The sequence below is a fragment of the Orcinus orca genome, chromosome 9, assembly GCF_937001465.1.
Source record: "Orcinus orca chromosome 9, mOrcOrc1.1, whole genome shotgun sequence".
NCBI classification, from domain to species: Eukaryota; Metazoa; Chordata; class Mammalia; order Artiodactyla; family Delphinidae; genus Orcinus; species Orcinus orca.
In genome coordinates this window covers 62,618-73,336 of record NC_064567.1, presented here as the reverse complement: position 1 = coordinate 73,336, position 10,719 = coordinate 62,618, and positions in this window count along the sequence as shown.

Sequence of the window (10,719 nt, the reverse complement as noted above, 5' to 3'; positions counted from 1 at the left end):
GCAGTTCTTGCTTTAACTCAGGAAACTCAGAAAGCTTTCTCAGTCCAACAGAAACCTTAAAAAGTTTACTTGACTGCTTCTCTGCCTCAGTTTAAAAAGTATAACATATTTGAATTGTGTTTTATTTTTGAGGAAAATAGTTGTATTCATTTAAGAGAATGTTTACAATGCTGTTAGCATAAGATCATTTACACAAAGCACAAACCCCAACTCACTGCTTCTCAAACTCTTAAAACCATGTCCCACTTTGACAAACGCCACTATTTACGAGCTCTCTTTTTTTTTTTTTTTTATTGGAGTATAATTGCTTTACAATGGTATGTTAGTTTCAGCTTCACAACAAAATGAATCAGTTATATATATACATATGTTCCCATATCTCTTCCCGCTTGCACCGCCCTCCCTCCCACCCTCCCTATCCCACCCCTCCAGGCGGTCACAAAGCACCGAGCTGATCTCCCTGTGCTATGCGGCTGCTTCCCACTAGCTATCTACCTTACGTATGGTAGTGTATATATGTCCATGCCTCTTTATCGCTTTGTCACCGTTTACCCTTCCCCCTCCCCATAGCCTCAAGTCCATTCTCCAGTAAGTCTGTGTCTTTATTCCTGTTTCACCCCTACGTTTTTCATGACATTTTTTTTTTCTTAAATTCCATATATATGTGTTAGCATACGGTATTTGTCTCTCTCTTTCTGACTTACTTCACTCTGTATGACAGACTCTAGGTCTATCCACCTCATTACAAATAGCTCAATTTCATCTCTTTTTATGGCTGAGTAATATTCCATTGTATATATGTGCCACATCTTCTTTATCCATTCATCCGATGATGGACACTTAGGTTGTTTCCATCTCTGGGCTATTGTAAATAGAGCTGCAGTGAACATTTTGGTACATGACTCTTTTTGAATTATGGTTTTCTCAGGGTATATGCCCAGTAGTGGGATTGCTGGGTCATATGGTAGTTCTATTTGTAGCTTTTTAAGGAACCTCCATACTGTTCTCCACAGTGGCTGTATCAATTTACATTCCCACCAACAGTGTAAGAGGGTTCCCTTTTCTCCACACCCTCTCCAGCATTTATTGTTTCTGGATTTTTTGATGATGGCCATTCTGACTGGTGTGAGATGATATCTCATTGTAGTTTTGATTTGCATTTCTCTAATGATTAGTGATGTTGAGCATTCTTTCATGTGTTTGTTGGCACTCTGTATATCTTCTTTGGAGAAATGTCTATTTAGGTCTTCTGCCCATTTTTGGATTGGGTTGTTTGTTTTTTTGTTATTAAGCTGCATGAGCTGCTTATAAATTTTGGAGATTAATCCTTTGTCAGTTGCTTCATTTGCAAATATTTTCTCCCACTCTGAGGGTTGTCTTTTGGTCTTCTTTATGGTTTCCTTTGCTGCGCAAAAGCTTTGAAGTTTCATTAGGTCCCATTTGTTTACTTTTGTTTTTATTTCCATTTCTCTAGGATGTGGGTCAAAAAGGACCTTGCTGTGATTTATGTCATAGAGTGTTCTGCCTATGTTTTCCTCTAAGAGTTTGATAGTTTCTGGCCTTACATTTAGGTCTTTAATCCATTTTGAGCTTATTTTTGTGTATGGTGTTAGGGAGTGATCTAATCTCATACTTTTACATGTAGCTGTCCAGTGACAGCTGTCCAGTGACAGCTGAGCTCTCTTAATGATCCTTCAAATTTCCAACTAAAGAGCATAACTAAAACCAAATCAAAGCAGGAGACAAAGCAACCCATTTTCCCACAAACATTCTCTCTGACTCCGTTGAGAAGTCTGCACTGTAGGATTTGACACCCCCCGCCCCCACCAGCAAACCTGGGAAGTACCTGCAGCCATGTTATCATTTCTAGTTTTCAGAAGAAGGCCAGGAACAAACTACTTGAACCGAGCAAAGACCCACCACTGGGGCACTGCACGGGAGTAGGACCCTGGTTTATAAATCCCTGGTCCAGCCTACTGTGGTTTCTAATAATTGAAGTTGAATGTTATGGGGTTGAATGAATCCCTCCCACTAAAATTACAAGGTCAAGAGTGAGATGTCTCTTGGAAACATCTTTTTACTTTTAAAATAAAGAATTCCTACACTGACTTTTTTCTTACACTCATTATTTCTAATTCAGGTAATGAAGGAACATGAGTGCTTACATTTTCTACTGTGTATATTTAAGAACATTCTTTTCAAAAGAGAAGAATTAATCCTTTGTGTTCATAGCCAGCAATCAAGTTAAGTCTAGGAATATGAGGATAAGTTACCTTAAACAAGTGGCTTTTTTCTCCCAAAAACAATGATTAGGAACATAGAGAAAAACTGTAAACAAAATCATTGAAGCAGATCCAGCAGCTGAGACTCACGACGAGGACCACATACATGGAAAGCAGCCCAAAGTCCCCATGAGAGGATTTTCTGGGGGGAATCATTGTCCTTGTCCCTCAGAAGCGGAGACTATGGTGAGCCCCAAATTCAAAGGTTATCTCAAAAGAATCTACAGCTTCCTGCTAAATAGGAGAATCACATTGTTTCACCTCTGGTGGGGAATATGTATTCTGCTTCTGCAGAGTGTGAACCGGTTCTTCCCTGGGGCTGCCTGGGCTCCAGTTCTCACAGTTGAGTTAATCCCGACACACAATGTCCTGTGTGAGTGTTCTCGAGTTATCTGAGACAAAATGTCAATATGTTGGGTGAAGGGAGGGAGAAGGAAAAGATGGGCAAAAAGATGAGGTTGGAAATATGTTGACTGAAAAAACTATGGAGTTAAGAGTAGAACAAAAGTTTCCAACACCAAGTTGGAAAAGTGTCAGAAGAGAGGAAATTTCTCTTTCAGCTTTTCTGCCACATGTCTAACTGCATAGTCTCTCAGAGACCTTCTTAGAAAACACTACTTCATAGAGAAATTAGCATTCCCATGACTTATTCCATTGTTTATATGAAGGAGGTGCAATGAACATCGTTGAACAATAATACAAAAGTGATGGGTAATATTTACTGAGCACTTACTACGTACAAGATACTATGCTACATACTTTTCCTGCATCACCTGTCTCATTTAATTCCTACAATAAATATAAGGGGCAGGCATCATTGTCTCCACTTTAGGGACAGAATAAATAGCATCTCTGGAATTCAGACCCTGGCTGACCTGACTCCAAAGGTCACTGTTTTCTCTCTACACTTATGCTTCTCAAACTGTTGCGTAGGGGTCAGGATCAAGCAATGATATACAGAGGCTGTGCATTAAGGTAGGTGCATCTTCCTGAAACAGCAATTATCTTTAAGGATTTGGTGAAAAGATTTTGAACTTTCGAGCTCTTAAAAAGTTATGTCAGGGGGCTTCCCTGGTGGCGCAGTGGTTGAGAGTCCGCCTGCCGATACAGGGGTCATGGGTTCGTGCCCCGGCCCGGGAGGATCCCACTAGCCGCGGAGCGACTGGGCCCGTGAGCCATGGCCACTGAGCCTGCACGTCCGGAGGCTGTGCTCCGCAACGGGAGGGGCCACAACAGTGAGAGACCCGCGTACCGCGAGTTATGTCAAACAGACTGCAAGCAAAATCACAAAAATTCTTGCCTTTACATGTTGCTCGATTACATTTTATCTAGTAAGACTCAGAGAGTTGAAAATTTTGTGTGCAGCATCATAAAACTGGCTGTTTCAGGATTTTGGTAAATTCAGTAGTAGCTGTGCTAAGAGGCACTTAGCTGTTCCTGGGGTGGGAAGGGCTCGTTGCACAGTCAGTCCACTAAAATACATGAGCATAAACCGAAATCCTTGGCAAGTCTGGCCAGAATTAAATGCCTGTTTTTTCGAAGCATTGAGTTTTCTTCTTGCAGATGAGTGGGACTTTCTTCTTTTATTAAACATTGGCTCCCCACTAGAACATAATCTCCCTGAAAACATGAATTTTGCCTGTTTTGTTTCACTACTCTATCCTCAGAACATTTCCCAGCATGTACCACAGATTCAAAAGACATATGCTGAACAAATTAAATGAATTAACATTACACAAAATGCTAACAGTTCAACCTCCTGCCACGCTGTCAGCTCGGCTCTTTGTGACCACTTAGAGGGGCGGGATAGGGAGGGTGGGAGGGAGATGCAGGAGGGAGGGGATATGGGGATATACGTATACATATAGCTGACTCACTTTGCTGAATCAGCTACATGAACATTTCAGTACCAGCTATTGGTCCGAAATTTCTTGGCTTAAGAAGCTGCGTCATTTTAAGTGTATGAGAAAAGGATGGGGCAGCAGAAGCTTTTTATAGGGTTTTAACTCATTAACATTAACTTTTAAAGTAATATTTTGAGAATTTAACAGGGAAGTAGAACTTGTATATTATGTTTCTTTAATTCTAACACATATTTAAACTGACAGGGAAGAAGGAGAGAATTTTATTTTTAAGTGATATTTTCCATTCTTTTCTTTTCTTCCCAATCAGAAACTGGTTCTTCAAATTTCAGTGCCAATTAAGACACGCTATAATATGCATTTTACACTCTGTCCCGCTGTTTGACTTCGGGTGTAAATGGGGGTAGAATGTTTAGTAACTGAGCATACATAGTTAAACAGCTAGAGATCTGACATACAGTAAGTTTGGTGTGGTATTGGTTTATATTTCAGCATAATACTGAAACCCTGCAGAATTCCTCCTGGAAAAGTGTTCAGCAGGATGCCAGGAAGGCCATGTTACTGGTAAGTTTCTCTACTTCAGCAGGTTTTTTAGTGTGTTTTTCCCCCACTGCTGTTTTATTCTTTATTGTGGTTCTTAGCAGCTTTGTTCATAGCCGCTTTATTCATAGTAGCCAAGAGGTGGAAACAACTCATGTATCCCTCAATAGACGACGGATAAACAACACGTAGGACATATATACAATGGAATATTATGTATAAATGATATGAAATTCTCTATGTCTTGTTGTGGACATAGGTTTTCAGTTCTCTTTGTTCCATACCAGGAGGGGAGTGCCTAAGTCATAGGATAAATTATGTTTAACTTCATAAGAAACTGCCACCTTTATTCCAAAAGCAATCCTAGTATCTTGCACTTCATGAGTAATATGTGAAAGATGCCTCACTTCTCAAGGCAAGGTAGTGTTTGATTTTTAGATTATTATCTACACTCGTGGGTATGAGGTGATACCTCATTGAGGTTTTTATTTGATTGTCTCTGATGACAAGCAAGTTGTCCTGTGCTTACTGGCCATTTATGTATCTTCTTTTGTGAAATGTCTGCTCAAGTTTTTACCCTTTTTTTTTTTTTTTTTTTTGCGGTACACGGGCCTGTCACTGCTGTGGCCTCTCCCGTTGCGGAGCACAGGCTCCGGACGCGCAGGCTCAGCGGCCATGGCTCACGGGCCCAGCCGCTCCGCGGCATGTGGGATCTTCCCAGACGGGGGCACGAACCCGCGTCCCCTGCATCGGCAGGCGGACTCTCAACCACTGTGCCACCAGGGAAGCCCTTTACCCATTTTTAATTGGATTGTTTGTCTTTTTCTTACTGATTGATTAAAGTTTAATGCATATTTTAGAGTACTGTGTCAGTTATATATATATTGTAAATATTTTATTCCAGGCTGTAGTTTATCTTCATTCTCTTAAAGTGTATTTTTATGAACAGAAGTTGTTGATTTTGATGAAGTCCAGTTTATCAGATTTCATTGTGGTTTGTAGGTTATTTTTTTTATTGTTGTTTTGTTTTTGTTTCATGTCTAGAGAAATTTTGCCTACCTCGAGTTCAGAAAGTTATTGTTTTCTTTTAGAAGATTCAGAGTTTAAGGTTTTATATTTAGATATAAAATCTATTTTGTATTACATTTGTGTATAGAATGAGGTAGGATTGAGATTAAGCCTTTTTTTTTTTTTTTTTTTTTAACCATAAGGATATCTAGTAAATTACAGCACAACTTACTGAACAGGCTTTCTTTGCTTGCTAACTTTCCTTGGTACTTTTCTGAAAATAAATTGGCCATATGTGTGGACTTATTTCTGGACTTTCTCTCTGTCCATTGGTCTACTCCCTCCCCTAAGCCAATGCTACCTCTCCATGGTCCTCCCTGAAGGGCTCATCTCCCACCCTGCGAACTGGGGTTCTTCTCTTCACTGCCTACTTTTCAGCATGAAAACACTTATTTATTGTTATTTAAATTTGTAATTAACAATATTATTTTGTTTTAAAAATATTTATTTTTAAATATTACCTCCTATAAAACAAGTGATACTGCTTTTCCATTGATGTAATTTTCCCAAACTAAAAAAAATTGAAACATTTTAAAGAACAGAAAATTACTTAAGATACCCTTTTAAATAAATGTAAGTTAAAAGGGAACAATTGCAAAGAAAAACATCTTAAGGAACTGTCAGTATAGGTTGTATATAGATAAAGTAGAAAATCGTAAGGGTAACACTCTAGTGACCAAAGTCTGGGAAATGCTGCTCCACGCCAATAACACCAATATAAAGCACGGACACTTATCTCCAAACCGTAAGACATGTTTTCCAAACCAAAGGTGTTTTCAGGTTGACTCTACTCTGCATTAATGGGCCGAGTCCACTGCCTGTTAGCATCTCCGTAAGGCAGAGCCTCTGAAGTCTTCAATAGGCTTAAGCGTACTCGCATTTCCTTATGGCATTTGAAACGGGCTTTGAGTGATGGAGCTCAAATTGATGGGTGGGGTGTGGAGGCATCTTAGACCAGGAAAGACTCTGGCCAGGAGTCAGAGGATAGAAAACATAGGACAGGAGTGAGGAGTCACAAAACTTGAGTGATGGGCTGTTTGCAACTTGTTATCTGTGTCCCTCAGGCTCCCTCTTAAGTTCTTATAATGGCTTGGTCAAGAGGAATGAAAAAAGAGTGGAGATCAACTTCTCAGGCTTTTGAGACGGCAGTGAGTAACAGTCCCCATAGCAGAATCTCCAGGTCCTTGTCGCCTGGGGGAAATGATACCCTGACTGAATCTGTATGACATCAGCCAGTTTTAAACACAGCCTCAAACAACCCACAGGCTGGAACATAGATGACTCAGCAGGTGGTGCTTGACCTCCTCCTTCTCTACTCCAGCTTGATGGTGTGGCGTGGACGCCCTCCGAGGAGAGACAGGCCAAGGACTTGAGGCCTCCGGTTGCAGGCCCAGAGCAGGCAAATTGACCCTCAGACTCAGGATTGTGGCATGAAGGCAAAACCTCACCTGAGACCTGAGGTGAAACAGGCTCTGAGCTTTGAGAACTGCCCTGGAGGGTGTGGTAAGAGGGTCCCAGTGACCACCAAGGACTTTTAATGGGCTCCTTGGAGAGAGCAGCAGCTCTAACGGTTGCTCAGGTGGGCTCAGGATCAGGGGCTGCTGTCAAGCCACCAGGGCCTGTGACAGCCCGTGCCACAGCTGCTGGAGGTGCGGGAGATGGGGCTGTGGCCACACCACCTTTGAATTCGGCCCCTGAATGTGATTTGTTTGACCAACCAAAATGTTTCCAAAATTTGTCTGTGTCCAAAAATAGAGGAATGTCCACCCAGATAAACCACCAAAGAAACAAACTGCTGGATGTCAGTGGAACTTCATTTACTGCTAGACTTTCTATTGGATTGAGATGGAGAGAATGAGGTGCTTTGTTTTCATGGAGTTTGAGCCTAAGGTGTATTTAAGTCTTGGGTGCTACGTAACAGCCGTGGAAGCCAGTCCAGGAAAGTGCCGGTGCCCCCGTCCACAGCAGCACAGCATCTGAGGGCATATGGCTCTGCTCAGCATGGCTCTGTTCAGACCTGGACACCCCGGAGGAGGGGCCTGTCTGGCTCATTGCCGCATTCCTAGCGCATTGCCTGGCATGTTCTCAAACTCGGTGAATGTTTGAGTTCGTTAATCAAAGGTGACTAAATGGTCAGGGGGCTGCCAGACTTGAATGCTAATTGCGAGTGTGCCTGAGGCCTTTCTGAGCCTTCTTTTTTGGGAGTTATTATGTGAGGAAGGCCTATCCAAATCCCCTTGGCCCTAGGAATTTTGGGTTGGTTTTTGAGAAGAGCTGACCACCTTTCAGTAAACATGCAAATTCATGCTGGTTCTGTTTTCTTGGCCTGTGACAGTAAATGCTTTACAGACTATGATCTCATTTGGAAAGATGCTAATTTTAGAAATAAATCTATCTCTTCAGAAACTTGAGCTTTGGCTCTGGAGGGTATTTTGGCCCAAATCTCCTTTTTGCTTTTAGGCATTTGACTTTTTGGCTTTGGTGATTCAGTAATGAGACATGAGATGCTGGGGACAGATCTGTTTTTTTGTTTTTTTCTTTTGTCTTTTTGTTGTTGTTGGTGGTGGCGTTTTTGCTGGGGACAGATCTGCAGTCAGACTCGGCAGAATGTCCCTGTAACAGGGAGAACTGCTTTGTTTTAGTGACAACCAAGGGATGAAGACACTTGCTCTGACTCTTGAGTTTGGAGCACTCCAAACAGAAACATTCAGCGTTATCCTTGGCAGAGCTAGGCCTGGGGCATGAGAAGTTTATAAACAAGTTTGTAATGGCGAGAAGCATCTTTTCACAGGTCCCATGATGCTCACAGTAGCCACACAGGCTCACTGGCCTCTGCCTCCAAGTGACATCAGTGTGGCCACCGTTAGGACTTCGCAGGGCATTGGACAATGGACTTGGGGTTCTCCCAGATCACCCCGGTGTCCTGACTGAGCCCAGAATGGACTTGGGCAAAAGGCAAAGCCACCTTCAATGTTTTCTCTCCACATTCAATTTCTCCAAATAATTGTTAATAATATTATGCTCCCTTATATTTTTGCAAGCTTTATAATTTATATAACACTGCCACATATGTTACACATTAATATTTTGAAAATATTAAACTGATAGTATTTTTTAAAATTCTTCTCTTCCACAAAGAGTATGTCCTCCAGATGTCATTCTGTTTTCATGGAATCAGGGAAGGGTGGGCAAATGCTTCGGGGAGAAGAAGGAGACAAGGCAGAGAAAACTCCTCCTGATACGAGGAGCAGGAAAGCAGGGTGCTCCGGCCTGGAAAGTGGGAAGGAAGACGAGCAGGAAGTGAGCAAGTAGCTTGGCTTCTGCTTCTCACGCAGTCCGAGTTGAAATGCCAGAAACTGGGGGAGGGAGTTAGAGAGGCTGTGGATAAAGCCAGATGCATAAGGATGTGTGCCCCACTCCCTGCTTAGAGCTCTGGGAATATTCTCCCTGTGTGCAGAGTCCAACACATGTGAGGACGTCTAGCAGGAAGGAGTGGGGGCGGGGAGTCGGCACCTAAGCTTCTTGTAGCTCCTGTGTGCTGTGCTGTGGAAAGAACCAGAAATAGTCACACATCCTCGGGGACACAGAAAATAGCAGAGCTAGAGTAGAGTGGGCCTGGCAGGGGCTGCCATACAAAAAGAGAACAGACCCTACTGACGCAGGATGTGACTGAAACTTAGAGGTGTGCAGTCCCACAAACACTGAGCTCAGGTTGGGAGAGAGCTACCAGCCCTGGTAGAGACAGACAATTCCCACATGGAAGGTGCCTCTTCTAGGCATGACACATGAGTGGTACACATGCTGAGTAACACACGAGTCCATGAAAAGACAACTTTGGGGGACTGAACAGTCAGGTGTCCTTGAAGGAAGGGTTGACGTTTGGCTGAGGCTTAAACATAATGAGATAAACCAGTAAATAAGCCAGAAGCCCGGAGATGGTACTCCTCTGTCATGGAGAACATAGTAGCACGGACCGTGCGTGTGCATAGTACAGTCAAGAACACCAAATAGAAAGGAATAATGAGGGATGAACTTGGAGCAAGGGGTAGGGGAAAGTGTCAAACGAATGTCAGACCAAGAAATTTTGACTTCATCTGATGGATCACGTTCCCAAAGACTATTTTTCAGAAGGCTTGTTCATTGGGTTATTAATAAGTGCACCTCCAAAAAAGAAGGGGAGATCCACAGTTTAAAAGTCTGGGAAATAATTGATTAAACAAAGTTAAGCAAGTTATCCCAGTGTCTTCAATAGTTCAGTGCATTCAAGAATATGATGAGGAAACATAGGATTGATTAGAGGGAAAGGAAACAGATCAGAGGAGTCAGTTACTCACAGTCAGTGGAAACATCTGAGGACAAGGACCGTGCTGGCGACTGAGACAATGGAAAGGAAGAGACTGGAAGAGCATTAGCCAGGAAGAATCCTCTGGGCAGGCAAGTGGGGAAGAAATGGGGAGAGCCAAAATTTCAAGCTCCAGTAACCAGCAGCAGCGGAAGATCCCAGCGCTGTTTACAGAAGTGGGGCTGCTAGAGGGCGCACTGCTTTGGGAGTAAAGGGGATTTGTCTGCATCTGAAGGGCATCAGGGTAGCTAGATGGAAACAGCCAGCAGGCAATCAGTGGCTGGAGCCGAGGCTCCGGACAGAAGGCAAAGCCAGAGAGGTTCTTCTTCGTACTTGCCTCTAGACCTCAGGCTAGCACAGGGTCTACCGGGCTGCACTCTCACTGCCTGGGCCTTCTCCTGAGTCTCATGCAATCTGCTCTCTTCAGATATTACCAGCTATGCTGGATCTTTCTAGTTTTTTCTCCCCTTTCTTGACCACTTCTGCACCTCACGTTCTAGAACCCAGTTTTCCACATACCCAGTGATTTTTTAAACTGTGGTCCTAGGGAGCACTGATGTTCTGCCAAAAATGAGCAATGAGCAATGCTGGTCTTTTCCTTTGAAAATGTAGTGAGCAAGTAGCT